Source organism: Hyla sarda, chromosome 2 (genome assembly GCF_029499605.1).
Source record: "Hyla sarda isolate aHylSar1 chromosome 2, aHylSar1.hap1, whole genome shotgun sequence".
Lineage (NCBI taxonomy): Eukaryota > Metazoa > Chordata > Amphibia > Anura > Hylidae > Hyla > Hyla sarda.
Window position 1 is genome coordinate 334,867,672 of NC_079190.1, and position 17,441 is coordinate 334,885,112.

At 43.2% G+C, this 17,441-nt stretch overlaps 1 protein-coding gene across 1 annotated transcript in view; it reads right to left on the bottom strand.

The window, feature by feature from the left end:
* Positions 1-17,151, bottom strand: part of MAPKAPK2 (MAPK activated protein kinase 2) — a 767,506-nt gene extending 750,355 nt beyond the window's left edge. Inside the window, exon 1 of the mRNA XM_056557994.1 lies at positions 16,801-17,151. The gene's annotated coding sequence lies outside the window, so the exon portion shown is untranslated. The remainder of the gene's footprint in view (positions 1-16,800) is intronic.
* Positions 17,152-17,441: the final 290 nt, after the last annotated feature.

Consider the following 17,441-nt stretch of genomic DNA (forward strand, 5'->3'; position numbering starts at 1 on the left):
CCTGCATCCTCTGTCCTCTGCTCTGGTGCAGGAAGAGTGATGCAACTCCACCTGCACCAGGGCAGAGGTCAGACACCGCTCCTGATGCAGACCGCAGCCTGAATCTGTGGCCTACACTGGGACTGCTCACTGGCTGTGGCTAGCGAGCAGATTAGAGAGTGGGCTGTTTGGACACCAGTCCGAACTGACCACATTTTAATCTGCATGGAAAGTGTGGCGGGCCTACCACACCTCTGTGATACCTGTCAGCGGGCCAAGTATTGGATTAGGTATTGGGGACATTTGAACAAGTACTCGTGCAAATGTCCAGTATCGGTCCTGATAACAATACCTGTATCGGTATTGTGACATCCCATTAAGAGGTATATATGTGTGTGTGTGTATACAGTGACAGTGAAACTGCAAATTTAAATCTGTGTTGAGTCGATAAGTTTACACTAAAATCTGCAGCATAAAATTTGCAGATTAAAATTCTGTGTATCAATGATGTGCAGGATATTGTACATGTGACTACATTCTGGGGGGGGGGGAGGGGTGGTTACATGTACAGTATCCTGTAGTTATTTGACGTGCAGGATTTAAAGCTATAGATTTTATGCAACATATTTTAGGATACTATACATGTGAATAAGGGGTATTCCTATCTGTACATTTACATCCAAACCAATCCCAAGACTGAGGCACCCTGGCAACCTTTGGCCTGTTTTTGGCTCCAGAAGTGGCCCAGAAGTCAAATACAGCTGAATGGGCTATTTACACAGTTTACATACAGTAACACCCTTAAGGATTAATGGGAGATAAGCAAACAGTCTCACACCGGATGTTACGCTATTGTGGGTATTGTAAACAGGTGATAATTAATCAATGTAATATAATTAATCCCGTGTTACCCATTCACAGATCTGAGGGTTAATTTAAACATTACAACATATAACAGATATCAAAAACACATATGCAGTATTAAAGCGGTTATCCAGGAATAAAAAAACAGAGGTAATTTCTTTTTAAAACTGCTCCCTGTTTGTCTCCAGGTTGGGTGTACTATTACAAATTGGCTCTATTCACTTCAATGGAACTGAACTACAGAACCACAACGAACCTGGAGACAGACAGGAAGCAGTTTTGAAAAGAAATTACCTCTGTTTTATTATTCCTGGATAACCCCTTTAAATAGCGTTTTACTCCAATATACAACTATTTGCCCTAACATGCACAAATATAGAAAGACAAAAAACATCACAGAAAAGAAGCCAAATCATTTTAGTCATTTAGACCTAATATTCCTAGTGCCCATGTATGAATGATCCAGAATGATCATTCATACAGGGGCACCTTAAATATTAGGTCTTAATGATCTTGCAAAAAAGTGTGCCTCCTCCAAACCACAGGTAATTGCTAAGATCACAGGATCAAGATCTGCCATGTAGTTAAAGGAATATTGTAGTTATAGATCGTGGGGGGGTTCCAACCGCTGGGAAACTCTGCGATCTCCTGTACAGGGCAGAGGCAGTCCACAGGAAGCACCGAGATTAGTTATATTACACTACAATATTCCTTTAACCATGTAATGGCTAGTGATGAGCGGCATTGCCCATATTCGAATTCGCGATATTTCGCAAATTTATATATGAATATTCGTCTTATTTTCGCAAATTTTGCGTATTCGTTATATTTGCATATGCGAATATTCGCATATTCGCGTATTCGAGGAAGAAAACAGTGAGGGGGTGGGCAACTTTACTATTGGTTGCTAGGGATGTTGTTGATAACCTCTGACAAGTGTATTTGCAAAATTTCAGTTGCCAAATTTTTCATTAAAGTGAGGATGCAAGTATCGGCGAAAATTTACCACTAACATAAAGTAGAATATGTCATGAAAAAATAACCTCAGAATCACAATGATTAGGAAAAGCATACCAGAGTTATTAATGCTTAAAGTGACAGTGGTCAGATGTGCAAAAAATGCTCTGGTCCTTAAGGTCATTATGGGCTTTGTTCTTAAGGGGTTAATAAGGACACTCCTGCATATAAGCCATATTCACCTCCACTGTACCCTCCGGCCCATTTATACTCGACATGGGGACAGGGCGGGGACGGGGCGGGGACAGGGCATTACCGTCGACCTCTCAGGACGATTCTATACTCATTAGCACTCACACTGAGTGCTAATGCCGGGGCCCAGTTTAGGAGATCGTGGGGGGTCCCAGCGGTCGGAACCCCCCGATCAAACACTTATACCCTATTCTGTGGATTGGTGATAAGTTGTTATCGCTGCAGATGTCTTTTAAGGCCAAGGCACCAAGGGCAATCCTGTACGCCCTGCGTCCTTAAGGGGTTAAGGTAAAAAATGTCCGGTCCTGAAGGAATTAATATTTTGGACATTTACCCATTGGGGTGATACCACATACATTTATTTTGTTTACATTATTTAATTTGAAAAATGGAAAAAGGGAGGAGATTCAAACTTTGATTAACACCCGGACCAAAAACCGTGGTAGACTTTGGTTTTGGGTACGGGAAAAAAAACACTAACGAAACTGCACAGGATGCAAAACGGACACAACCTGATGCATCTTTTGGCATACGGTTTTCAATGGAGAGTCAATGCATACGGTTTTCAATACGGTTCCGTACGGTTTTCACATTGAAAACGTATACGGGAACTGTATTGCAAAAACGTGGTGTGAATGCACCCTTACCTAACTCGGTGTTTCGCAACCAGTGTGCCTCCAGCTGTGGCAAACTACAACTCCCAGCATGCACTGATAGACCGTACATGCTGGGAGTTGTAGTTTTGCAACAGCTGGAGGCACACTGGTTGGAAAATACTGAGTTAGGTAACAGAACCTAACTGAAGGTTTTCCAACCAGTGTGCCCCCAGCTGTTGCAAAAGTACAACTCCCAGCATGCACGGTCTGTTAGTACATGCTGGGAGTTGTAGTTTTGCAACAGCTGGAGAATAAAATTTGAGCTGTGGCAAATTTTTCGCCACAGCGCAAACTGCTAGCGGGAAACTCACTGTAAACCTCCGCCTGTGTGAATGTACCCTAAAAAACTACACTATACTACACTACACTAACACAAAATAAAGGGTAAAACACTACATATACACCTCCTTACACTGTCTCCGTCCTCCCCAAGAAAAATGCAAAACAACAACTCCCAGCATTTCCCGACAGCTACTGACTGTGCAGGCATGCTGGGAGTTTAGCAACAGCTTAAGCCACCCTGTTTGGGAATCACTGGCTTAGAATACCCCTATGTCCACCCATATGCAATCCCTAATATAGTCCTAAAATGTGCATGGGCCTCTCTCACTTGGGAGCCCTATCATATTTACCCCTTATCATGAAAAGGAAATGTTGGGGGCTACACCAGCCTGTTAGTGTAAAAAAAAAAAAATTTTGACACTCACATTCTGGTGTTGCGCCCTACTTTTTATTTTCACAAGCAGTAAAAGGAAGAAAATACCGCCAAAATTTGTAACGCAATTTCTCCTGAGTACGGAAATACCCCATATGTGGGTGTAAAATGCTCTGCGGGCGCACAACAAGGCTCAGGAGTAAGAGCGCACTATGTGCATTTGAGGCCTAAATTGGTGATTTGCACAGGAGTGGCTGATTTTACAGCGGTTCTGACATAAACGCAAAAAAATATGTGACCCCCATTTTGGAAACTACACCCATCATGGAACGTAACAAGAGGAATAGTGAGAGTTAACACCCCACAGGTGTTTTGACGAATTTCCGTTAAAGTTGGATGGGAAAATAAAAAAATATTTTTTTTTTCACTAAAATGCTGGTGTTACCCTAAATTTTTCATTTTCACAAGGGAAAATAAGGAAAAATCTCCCCCAAATTTTTAACCCCATTTCTTAAGAACAGTAAGAACATACCCCATATGTGTATGTAAGGTGCTCTGCTGGCGCACTACAATGCTCAGAAGAGAAGGAGCACATTGGGATTTTAAAGAGAAAATTTGTCCGGAATTGAAGGCCACGTGTGTTTACAAAGCCCCCATAGTGCCAGAACAATGGACCCCCCCCCCCCATGTGACCCCATTTTGGAAACTGCACCCCTCACAGAATGTAATAAGGGGTACAGTGAGCATTTACGCCCCACAAGGGTCTGACAGATTTTTGGAACAGTGGTCCGTGAAAATGAAAAATAAAATTTTTCATTTGCACAGCCCACTGTTCCAAAGATCTGCCAAACACCAGTGGGGTGTAAATACTCACTGCACCCCTTATAATATTCTGTGAATGGTGTAGTTTCCAAAATGGGGTCACATGTGGAGGGTCCCCTGTACTGGCACCACGGGGGGGGGGGGGGGGGCTTTGTAAACGCACATGGCCTCTGACTTCCATTCCAAACAAATTCTCTTTCCAAAAGCTCAATGGCGTTCCTTCTCTTCTGAGCATTGTAGTTCACCAGCAGAGCACTTGACATCCACTCATGGGGTATTTCCATACTCAGAAGTAATGGGGTTACACATTTTGGGGGTCATTTTCTCCTATTACTCCTTGTATAAATGTAAAATTTGGGGAAAAAACTGCATTTTTGTGAAAAAAATAGTTTGTTTTTCATTTACACATCCAGCTTTAACAAAATGTCGTCAAATACCTGTGAGGTGTTAAGGCTCCCTGTTCTCCTTGTTACGTTTCTTGACGGGTGTAGTTTCCAAAAGAGTATGACATGTGGTGTTGTTTTGCTATTCTGACACCATAGGGGCTTCTTAAATGAAACATGCTCCCCAAAAACCATTTCAGCAAAATTTGCTTTCCAAAAGCCAAATGTGACTCCTTCTCTTCTGAGCATTGTAGTTCGCCCACAGAGCATTTTACGTTCTATCATGGGGTATTTCCATACCCAGAAGAGATGGGGTTACAAATTTTGAGGGGCATCCCAACTTTAACGAAAAGTCGTGAAACACCTGTGTGGTGTTAAGGCTCACTGGTCACCTTGTTAAGTGCCTTGAGGGTTGTAGTTTCCAAAATGGTATGCCATGTGGGTTTTTTTCTGCTGTTCTGGCACCATAGGGGCAGGGCCTGACTGGCGAACCGGGATACCGGGAAAATTTCTGGTAGGCCGCTCACCCTGGGGCCAGCAGTGGCCGGCCTGTGCTCAGTAACCGACCTAACCCGTTCTTATAGATTGGAGTCGGACCGCCCATGCACACTAGCATACAAGGGCCTGATACTAGTATCAGGAACGTGTATGCAGCAAGGGCCGCCGTTAGGGGGGTGCAGCCAGAACTCCAGTAAGGGGCCCTCGCTGCACCCCCCCTGCAGCTTCCGCAACACAGAAGCAGGGGACAGCTGTATACACAGCAGTCTCCTGCTTCCATGGCCGGCCCAGGATGCATTGAACTATAAGCGCGTCTTACAGACGCGCCTATAGTTCAATGCGACCCTCGGGATCGGCTGATTGACAGACCGAAGAGCCATTGGCTCCTCGCCCTGTCAATCACTCTTGTGGGCCGCCCACATTGTGCAGGCGCCGACAAGAGGCCCCGTCTTCCGTCCTCTGCGCTCCAGCACATGAATGGCGTCATCATCATGTGCCGGATCACAGACTGGTGAAGAAGACACAAGAGAAGAGTCCATGGACCGTGCGGGAGCCAGGTAAATGTTTTTTTTCTTCTATTTCTTCCTAAGGGGGCTACTTATAATGACCTAAAGGGGGTTCTGCTGGCTATCACTACCTAAAGGGGGCTGCTGCTGGCTATCACTACCTAAAGGGGGCTACTGCTGGCTATCACTACCTAAAAGGGGATGCTGCTGGCTATCACTACCTAAAGGGGGATGCTGCTGGTTATCACTACCTAGAGGGGGATGCTGCTGGCTATCACTACCTAAAGGGGGAATCTGTTGGCTATCACTACCTAAAGAAGGAATCTGCTGGCTATCATTACCTAAAGGGGGATGCTGATGGCTATCACTACCTAAAGGGGGATGCTGCTGGCTATCACTACCTAAAGGGGGATGCCGCTGGCTATTACTACCTAAAGGGGGCTGCTGCTAACACCTAAAGGGGAGGATAATACTGTATATGGGGACTGCAACTATATACAGGGGGATCTACATACAGGGAGTAACCCCTACTTATAGGGGGCTGCTACTGCATACAGGGTGTAACTATCTACAGGGGGCAGCTATCTACACGGGGACCTACCTACAGGTGGAACCTCCCTACTCCGGGCACCTGTGTAATGAGGGAAACTATGTGAAGGGACCTGTCTACTTTCTGGAGCGACCTAACTACCTAATGGGTGGGGGATGGACCTACCTACTCTTCCCCAACACACTTATCTAGCCACTCTAATATTAAAGTGTGGAGCCTTAAATATTTGTCTGGCATGTTCTGTGGAGACGAGTTGTGAAAGGAAGAAGTCGTCATGATGTTTTGGGCCGGAAGAAGAAGAAAACTGAAAGTGAATGCCTCCAATCAGAGAAGACGTCACCCGATGTAACTGTAAGTAATCCCTTATATGGTCTGCAGAGCCTGTGTAGAGCTAATATCTACCACTATATGGTCACTGTATGGGGGGAATATTTCCTCCTTGTATACTGGTAATATTGGTCTAAGTATACAGGATTTGGTCAGTAACAGTATGATGTTAATATGTATAGTGGTAATGTTCCTCCTTGTATACTGGTATTATTGGTAGTATTGGTTTCAGTATACAGGATTTGGTTAGTAACAGTATGATGGTAATATGTATGGTGACAATATTTCCTCCGTCTTTCTCCATTGAACTAAAGGGCTCTTGTTTTTCTTGTCCTGTGTTTTAGATTTTTTTTATTGATAATTGGGAAAATAGCGGGCAGGCCCTTGGGGGGGGAGTCAAGTGGAGGGGCCCATGCCTTAAGCTGTGTAAGGGGTCCCAAAATTTCTCATGGCAGCCCTGCTGGCGGCTGCCACAGTGCTGCAATGCTGTGGGGCTGATATGAAATTATTATCAGGGCTGCTTTTTATCCCCTGTCCGGCCCTGCATAGGGGCTTTCTTAATGTGACATGCCCCCCAAAAACCACTTCAGAAAAACTCACTCTCCAAAATCCCATTGTCGCTCCCTCCCTTCTGAGCCCTCTACTGTGCCTGCTGAACACTTGACATACACATATGAGGTATTTCCTTACTCGAGAGAAATTGGGTTACAAAGGATAGGGGATAAGATGCCTGATCGCGGGAGTCCCGCTGCTGGGGACTCCCGGGATCTTGCACGTGGCACCCTATTTGTAATCAGTCCCCGGAGCGTGTTCGCTCCGGGTCTGATTACCGGCGACCACAGGGCCGACGGTGTGTGACGCCATGCCTCCGCCCCGTATGACGTCATCGCGCCGCCCCTCAATACAAGCCTACGGGAGGGGGCATGATAGTTGTCACGCCCCCTCCCATAGACTTGCATTGAGGGGCAGAGCGTGAGGTCACACGGGGCGGAGGCATGACGTCACACGCCGCTAGCCCCGTGATCGACAGTAATGAGACACAGAGCGAACACGCTCCGGGGACTGATTACAAACGGGGTGCCGCGTGCAAGATCCCGGGGGTCCCCAGCAGCGGGACTCTCGCGATCAGGCATCTTATCCCCTATTCTTTGGATAGGGGATAAAATGTCTAAGTACCGGAGTACCCCTTTAATAGTTAAAGTGACGGTGGTCAGATGTGCAAAAAAAGCTCTGGTCCTTAAGGCTAAAATAGACTTGGTCCTTAAGGGGTTAAATTGTATATTTCAAATATTTAAAATCTCAGATTTCTGACTTTTTATACATTTTTTTCTATTATCAGCACTTTGCAGAACTAAGTGAATGTACATAGTTTCACCTGCGGGGTGATGTGTAAATATGAAAGCTCCCAATAAATGACTACAGATTGTGTAATCCACTCAGCAGCAATGTATATTTCCTCTTTTGAGGCCTAATTTACTTCAATCCAAATAATTTACCCTGCGTCACAACCATATGAATTTATATATGAGTAAAATACCATTATTATACCGTTCTGTACAGTATGAATGGGGCAAAATGGGGGCCAGGAAAAAATTATGGAGGGCAATTCTAAAACACTATATACAAACACACACACACATATACATATATATATATATATATATATATATATATATATATATATATATATATATATATATACATTAATCATTTCTTTTTGTCATAAGGCCGTTAAAGGAGAATAAGGCTCTTTACCTGGCGTCACCCAGCTACTTTCAGTAGCAGATGGTCGCCTCTACTAACTGGCGTGGAGCAATTGGATGGAACAATTGGAACAATTTTGGAACAATTTGAAATATATATATATATATATATATATATATATATATATATATTTAGTTTTTTAAAGCTTTAAAACTAGTCAATAAGATAAAAACTTTACAGACAGGGTATGCTTGTAATCATTTTGATGTAAATAATCAAGATTTTAGTTTGCCTCCACAATGAGACATAAATACAGGACTTCAAAAGACCAGGATTTTCGGCGCTGACCACGGAGAAATGAACAAAGCCCAGGTAAAGGAATGGAGGTTTAATAGCAAGGTGTTTCACTGCATGCGCGGCTTCATCAGGCCTACTACTTCCAGCATGCCTGAGAATGCTGGGAGTTGTAGTTTTGCAACAACAGGAGGCACACTGGTTGGGAAACATTGTCTGTTTCCTAACTCAGTGTTTCCCAACCCGTGTGCCTCCAGCTGTTGCAAAACTATAACTACCAGCATGCACTGATAGACTGTGCATGCTGGGAGTTGTAGTTTTGCAACAGCTGGAGGTTCCCCCTGTGAATGTACAGGATACATTCACATGGGCAGGGGGCTCACAGTGAGTATCAGGCTGCAAGTTTGCAATGCAGCAAAGTTTGCACGGCAGCTCAAACTCGCAGCGGGAAACTTGCTGTAATCCCCCACCCCTGTGACTGTACCCTAAAAACACTACACTACACTAACATAAAGTAAAATAAAAAGTAAAAAACCCTACATATACACATACCCCTACACAGCCCCCCTCCCCAACATAAATGAAAAACGTCTGTTACGCCACTGTTTTCAAAATGGAGCCTCCAGCTGTTGCAAAACAACAACTCCCAGTATTGCCGGACAGCCGTTTGACAGTCCAGGCATGCTGGGAGTTTTGCAACAGCTGGAGGCACCCTGTTTGGGAATCACTGGCGTAGAATACCCCTATGCAAATCCCTAATTCAGGCCTCAAATGCACATGGTGCTCTCACTTTGGAGCCCTGTCGTATTTCAAGGCAACAGTTTAGGGTCACATATGGGGTATCGCCGTACTCGGGAGAAATAGCCTAACAAATTTTGGGGGGCTTTTTCTCCTTTCACCCCTTATGAAAAGGTGAAGTTGGGGTCTACACCAGCATGTTAGTGTAAAAAAATAAATTTTTTACACTAACATGCTGTTGTTGCACTATACTTTTCATTTTGACAAGAGGTAAAAGGGAAAAAAGCCCCCCAAAATTTGTAATGCAATTTCTCCCGACTACGGAGATACCCCATATGTGTGCGCAAAGTGCTCTGGGGGCGCACAACAAGGCCCAGAAGGGAAAGTGCGCCATGTACATTTGAGGTGATTTGCACAGGGGTGGCTGATTGTTTTGGCAAACGCAAAAAAACGCAAAACGCAAAAAAAACAAAACCCCACACGGAAACTACACCCCTCATGGAATGTAATGAGGATGCAGTGAGAATTTACACCCCACAGGTGTCTGACAGATCTTTGGAACAGTGGGCTGTGCAAATAAAAAATGTTGTACATCCCACTGTTCCAAAGATCTGACAGACACCAGTGGGGGGTAAATGCTCACTTTACCCCTTGTTACATTCCTCAAGGGGTCTAGTTTCCAAAATGGTATGCCATGTGGGGGTTATTTTGCTGTCCTGGCACAATAGGGGCTTCCTAAATGTGACATGCCCCCCGAGCAAAATTTGCTCTCAAAAAGCCAAATATGACTCCTTCTCTTCTGAGCATTGTAGTTCGCCCATAGTGCACTTCAGGTCAACTTATGGGGTAACTCCATACTCAGAAGAGATGGGGTTACAAATTTTTTTTTTTCTGCTATTAACCCTTGCATAAATGTGAAATTTGGGGGGGAAACACACATTTTAGGGAAATTTTTGTAATTTTTTTTTACATATGCAAAAGGCGTGAAACACCTGTCGGGTATTAAGGCTCACTTAATTCCTTGTTACGTTCCTCAAGGGGTCTAGTTTCCAAAATGGTATGCCATGTGGTTTTTTTTCCTGTTCTGGCACCATAGGGGCTTCCTAAATGCAACATGCCCCCCAAAAACCATTTCAGAAAAACGTACTCTCCAAAATCCCCTTGTCGCTCCTTCGCTTCTGAGCCCTCTACTGCGCCCGCCGAACACTTTACATAGACATATGAGGTATGTGCTTACTTGAGAGAAATTGGGCTACAAATATAAGTATAAATTTTCTCCTTTTACCCCTTGTAAAAATTCAAAAATTGGGTCTACAAGAACATGCGAGTGTAAAAAATGAAGATTGTGAATTTTCTCCTTCACTTTGCTGCTATTCCTGTGAAACACCTAAAGGGTTAAAATGCTGACTGAATGTCATTTTGAATACTTTGGGGGCTGCAGTTTTTATAATGGGGTAATTTGTGGGGTATTTTTTAATATGAAGACCCTTCAAAATCCACTTCAAACTTGAACTGGTCCCTGAAAAATTGTGATTTTGGAAATTTTGTGAAAAATTGGAAAATTGCTGCTGAACTTTGAAGCCCTCTGGTGTCTTCCAAAAGTAAAAACACGTACATTTTATGATGCCAACATAAAGTAGACATATTGTATATGTGAATAAAAAAAATGATTTGTAATATCCATTTTCCTTACAAGCAGAGAGCTTCAAAGTTAGAAAAATGCAAAATTTTCAATTTTTTCATAAAATTTTGGAAGTATCGACAAAATTTTACCAATAACATAAAGTAGAATATGTCACGAAAAAACAGTCTCGGAATCAGAATGATAGCTAAAAGCATTCCAGAGTTATTAATGTTTAAAGTGACAGTGGTCAGATGTTCAAAAAACGCTCTGGTCCTAAGGTGTAAAATGGCCTTGTCCTTAAGGGGTTAAAGGGGTACTCCAATGGAAAACATTTTTTTTAAATCAACTGGTGCCAGAAAGTTAAGCAGATTTGTAAATGACTTCTATTAAAAAATCTTAAACCTTCCAGTACTTATCAGCTGCTGTTATGATCAACAGGAAGTTATTTTCTTTTTGAATTTTATTTCTGTCGGACCACAGTGCTCCCTGCTGGCACCTCTGTCCATTTTAGGAACTGTCCAGTGCAGGAGAGGTTTTCTATGGGGATTTGCTCCTACTCTAGACAGTTCCTAAAATGGACAGAGATGTCAGCAGAGAGCACTGTGGTCAGGCAGAAAGGAAATTCAAAAAGAAAACAGCTTCCTGTGGATCACAAAGGCAGCTGATAAGTACTGGAAGGATTAAGATTTTTTTTATAGAAGTCATTTACAAATCAGTCCAACTTTTTGGCACCAGTTGATTTAAAAAAAAAATGTTTTCCAGTGGAGTACCCCTTTAATGTGCCTTTAAAAATTGTTACTAAGACCACTGCTACCAAGGAAGGTGCAAATGAATAGGTGACCTGTTGGTGACAAATGGGGCATCTCCAAATTGCTCCCTTATATACCTGGGAGGAGCTAGCTTAGTCAGATAAGTCTGAGGTACAGTCAAGTTAAGACCTGAGAGTTGTCTGGTGTTCCTGAGGGAGATCAAGGCCTAGTCACGCAGCCACGCATCCACCACCAGTAACCATTACTGGTGAAAGTCAAAGCCTGGTAAGCACAAATACAGGGGAGAAGTCTAGTCAACATAGTCAAGTGTCATTAACTAAACTCAACGTGGGTTGCACAACTCAGTCCAAGTCTACTACAAGTCCCAACAAGCGTGAGCATTTCCTTGGGCCCGAACTGAGCTGTAAAGACTTTAAGATCTGTCTGCCTCAGTAAAGTGCCGTTGTTCCGTAACATTGCATTGGAGTGATTATTTGCCCCACGCCTGGCCCAGGAACCAGCTATACCTGGGGTATTGTAGAGGATAACCACACCCTGGCATCACAGGTTAATGTCATCTGCCCTAAGGGTTAACAACATCTGCCCTTCCAACACCCTCACCACAAGACCTGGGGTCAGGCTGGGACTTGTGGCTGTGAGGAGGAGATACATTATAAAGGATAGGGGTGAGGAAAGGATACATTACAAAGCAGTCTCCAAACTGTGGACTTCCAACTGGTGTAAAATTACAACCCCTAGCATATCCAGGCATTACGGGGGTTGTAGTTTTGCAGCAGCTGGAGGCACACTGGTTTTTAAATACTGCTATACAGTATGGGTTGCTGATGCTCTCTTCCATTATAGCACCCTCCCCTCCCATCCTTAATAAAGTAAAATGTCCCCTCTTCCCCCTTCCCAAATGCCCTATGAAATCTGCAGTCATTGCACTCCATTACCCCCAAACAAACCCCCTGCTTGCTTTAAGCCCCATGCGGCCAGAGGGGATGCAATACAACACTTTACGACTGTGCTGCAGGCCAAGGCATCAGGGGAGAAGCCAGCACCGCACAGACGCTAGAGATCTGGGGAGGAAGAGAAGGATTAAAGTGCGGCCCAGGCAAATGAAGAAGCAGGACCAACTTCACACTGACAGAATTTATGCTGTGTGTCCATTTTGCTGTGTGCTCCAGCAGTCCTGGCTTATAGTCCTCCTGGGAATCCTACTGGCACAGATAATATTATAAGTAACTATAATACAGTGGACTTTGCATGCAGCTGTACAATGTTTTAATAGGGGTGCCATTCACTGTATTAGACCTTGTATTTTGCATGACAAATTATAGACCTTGTAGTTGCATGACAAAATAATAATTCCGGAGTGGATACAGTATATTTTTGTTATCTTTTTCTGGAGGAAATGTGAAAAAACAGCCATCTTGCAGTTTTTTTCCCCCTAATTTTTTTACAAGCAGTAAAATTAACATTTAATCTTTGACTGCTGGAACCCCCAAGGATCATGAGAATGGTGTTCAATATTTCCCTGAATAAATAGAGCAGCAGTGCGCATATATGGCCAGCTCTCCCTGCATTCTCTATTGGCCCTACTAATATACTGCAGTGTTTGTCTAACTATCTACATCAGGGGTACTCAACTATTTTTAGTGAGGGTCTGCTTATTTAGGTGAATCTGCCATCTGGTGAAGGTCTGAGCTGAATGCTAAGGCCTGGCTCAACTAGCGGCCACAGTGCCATGAAAGAAATAGGTGCTGCCTGTTGTAGAACATAATTGTTACCCTAATAATAAGTCACAGGGTAATTAGTGTGGAGGAATTAACTCTACTATTCCCTGTATGACCTGAATACTGCCACACACTGCGCCCCTGCATATAATACTGTTACACACTGCGCCTCAACATATAATACTGTTACACACTGTACTCTTGAATGTAATATTGCTGCACACTGTGCCCTTAAATATATTACTGCTGCACACAGTGCCCCTGGTATAATACTGCCACACACTGTGAAACGGGTTTTAAATTGCCACACACTGTGCCCCTGCATATATTACTGCCATGCACTGTGCCCCTAGTGTAATTCTGCCATACACTGTGTCCCTGGCATAATACTGTCACACACTGTACCCCTGGTATAGTCCTGCTACACACTGTGCCCCTGAATATATTACTGTCACACACTGTGACCCTGAATATATTACTGCCACGTACTGTGCCCCTAGTGTAATACTGCCATACACTGTTTCCCTGGTATAATACTGTCACCCACTGTACTCCTGGTATAGTCCTGGTATAGACCTGCTACACACTGTGCCCCTGAATATATTACTGTCACACACTGTGCCCCTGAATATATTACTGCCACGCACTGTGCCCCTAGTGTAATACTGCCAGACACTGTGTCCCTGGCATAATACTGTCACACACTGTACCCCTGGTATAGTCCTGCTACACACTGTGCCCCTGAATACATTACTGTCACACACTGTGTCCCTGAATGTATATTAGGGCCACAAGCTTTGCCCCTGGTGTAATACTGCCATACACTGTGTCCCTGGCATAATACTGTCACACACTGTACCCCTGGTATAGTCCTGCTACACACTGTGCCCCTGAATATATTACTGTCACACACTGTGTCCCTGAATATATATTATGGCCACAAACTTTGCCCCCGGTCTAATATGGACCCACACTGTGTCCCTGAGTATAATACTGCACGTGCTTTTGCCCCAAAAATAAAATTGACAAACACTGTGATTTGTACCTCTTTGTCCCTTAAAACAATGAATAAGATGTTCATGCCCTCTCAATGAATGATGCCACTGTGCTCCCACATGAACTGTAGCACTATGTCCCCACATGAACAGTGCCACTGTGCCCCCACATGAACTGTGCCACTGTGCCTCAACATGAACTGTGCAATAAATAATTCCCTGTGACTCTCTAGCTGTTTAAAACTACAACTCCCATTATGCACAGACAGAAGATCATGATCGGAGCTGTAGATCTGCAACATTTGGTAGTGTCACAGGTGGGGGAACACAACTATTCACCTGCTATGTCCTCTTCTAGCCAGGCCTGGCCAGGGGAGAATGATGCACCCAGCGGTAATTGCGCCACGTGCATCACAGAAGAAGTGCCAGGTAGGGAAGCAGAAAACATAGTCACATTTAGCAATTCAATTGTATCAATGTCTTAAAGGCCAGCTGGCGGTCTAGATGACTGGTGTTTGGGGTCCGGATCGGGGCCTGTGACTACCCTAAAGTCCATGTAGCCAAGCTTTTTCCTACATTACAGTCACCCTAGACAACTACATGTGGCCATATTTTTAACCAACCTTGTTGTAAGAACATTACAACCTGTTATCAGGCTGCTTGTACAGGTCTGATTTTATCATGTTATTGCAGCTAGATAGCATGTTACATTTAGAAAACACAATGGCTGGCATTTATCAAATGCTTTGTGACCATTTAATACATTTGGTGCTCCTACACATTACCAGCACACACAAAAAAAGGTGTAGAAAAATGCTTCACTTACGCCTACAATGATAAATGCCCCCCCCCCCCCCAATGTTTTAGTGCTGACAGAGTAAAATCCAAGATTGAATTACAGATATGACAGGTAGAATTGTGCTTCAAAACAACAGAAAACAGCAGAATGACAAGAATGTGAGCATGGAATCTAAAATTAAAACACTGCGCATTTGTATTCAATTTTTGCAGTGGTTCTTGTGATGATAGTAAAGTGTATGCCATACTATTACCACAGTAACTATAAAACTTTATGTCTCAACATTTTTGCAAAAGCTTCACCTCTGTTAGCCAGACAGATAGGAATTATAAGCCATTTTGAATTAACGTGTGTTCATAGAACACTAGTGAACCTCCAAGATGGGTAGAGATTTATGGGCATACCCAGATTGAGGGAATTAATCTCTAACTGGTGGGGAGTCTGACCACTGGGACCCCACTAATCCCTAAAAAAAAGCATCTTCAGCTATTTATTAATTTGATATGAATGCACATACTTTCTCGCTTTCACCAAAGCTCATATTTTTATAAATGTAACTACTCCTTAACATTTTGTTAAATTACCTAAGAGCCCCTGCATCAGCTTCTGCTCCCAACTTCTTATAGACAGTCCCTCTCTCCCTTAGTATCCCCTGTCCACTCTTGGAGCCCCTGCTGCCTTCTTCTCCCACAAAACCCCTGCTTCTTTGTATCACCCCACTCCACATACAGGGCCACACATCCAGACTTCTTGGCAGTATTGGGGTCCAATTGCTGATGTCTGCCCTGGCCAGAAGTGACTAACCACAGGAGACGTTGGGCCCCTTTATTTGTCTGGGCCCCTTACAGAAGTGTAATTCCCTGATGGTGATGCTCACCCTTTCATACAGAACTTGACATAAGCAGATAACAACCAAAGGACTCCCATTCAGTGAAAAATGTTTTTATCATAAGAAATGGAAATTAGAATGGAAATATCTGCTATAACATTAGGAAAAGAGATGATAGAAATGCTTTGTTGATCTGGACATAATTTCTAACAAAGAATATAAAGATTTTATTTTTGCAAAGTGATAAGTTCTTCCAGCTACATGATAAAACCAATGTACATGTCCTATCCCAGAGGCTCAGGATGTCTAGAACTTCAGCTCCAATGAGACTAAGATTATTGGCCCAGATTTACTAAAACTGTCTAATTCTTATATAGTGTAAACTTAGACCAGACAGTCTAAGGAAGACCCAAATATTAATTGACTTAGGCTATAACAAAAATATGGCCAAATTAAGATTTAAGCATTGAAATATTTGTAAAGTCTATGGAATAGTAGTCAGTGCACATATTTTATAACAACGACCATAGTTCCAAATTGCGTTAAACTAATGAGCATGTTACATAAGGACAGTTGCCACAATGTTTCTGGATGATAACTATGTTTTTCTAAGCCTGGATAACCCCTTTTAAACTGTGCCAGAAATTTACTCCAGAATTCTGGTATATTTTTGTCACATGATATCATATCTTAGGTTACACCAACTTTTTCTTAAACCATGCCCCCTTTTGAAAAGTGCCAGAAAAGTGTATAAATGTGGCATTACTCAATTTGGCCCACTTGTAGTAGTCAATCTGGCCTATTACACCTGGAGTCCTGTGATAATGAGAAGTATATAGAAGAAGATGATAGACAATTCTAGTTTACCATGATGTCCTACCTGTACCGTCGATCAGATGGATGTTGTCGGTCCGGAGTGGTCTCTTACACTTCTCTTCCTTGCTGGAAGTTTTCCTCCTTTTACAGGTCATCCAGGCACAGATATTTTGCAGGAATGCCAATAAACCTTTTCTTTCTTGGTATCTTGGCTGTACTGGGCAGCTCCTCGATATTATTTTCACTGTCCTGGTCTTTGCTCACCTTTCTTCCCATTTTCTCCTTTCTCCACTCCTTTTTTGCCTTTATTGTATGAGAATGGCAAATAAGATAAAGTGACTAGAAAACTACATCAATGGGCAGTGAGTTCTCACATGTAATGTTGTTATACTCTAGTGAGCGAATGAGAGATTGCTCTTTGCATCTGGCTGAGTAATCTATCTGCTATTATGATGTCACCAGCCCGATTGTCATGTCATCAGCCAAGGCTTCTTTGTTTCATCAACCAATCAGCTGTTAGGTTACTGAGAGGTGCTCCGGCATAGTTTCTTTCCACAGTTATAAAAGTCAGGGGATACACATGTTTAGTGTATACTACACTTTATACATATCTGTCCAGGCATGCTGGGATTTGTAGTTTTGCAACAGCTGGAGGTGCACTGTTTGGAAAACAGTATCCTAGACTATACTATTCAGTACAAAGCA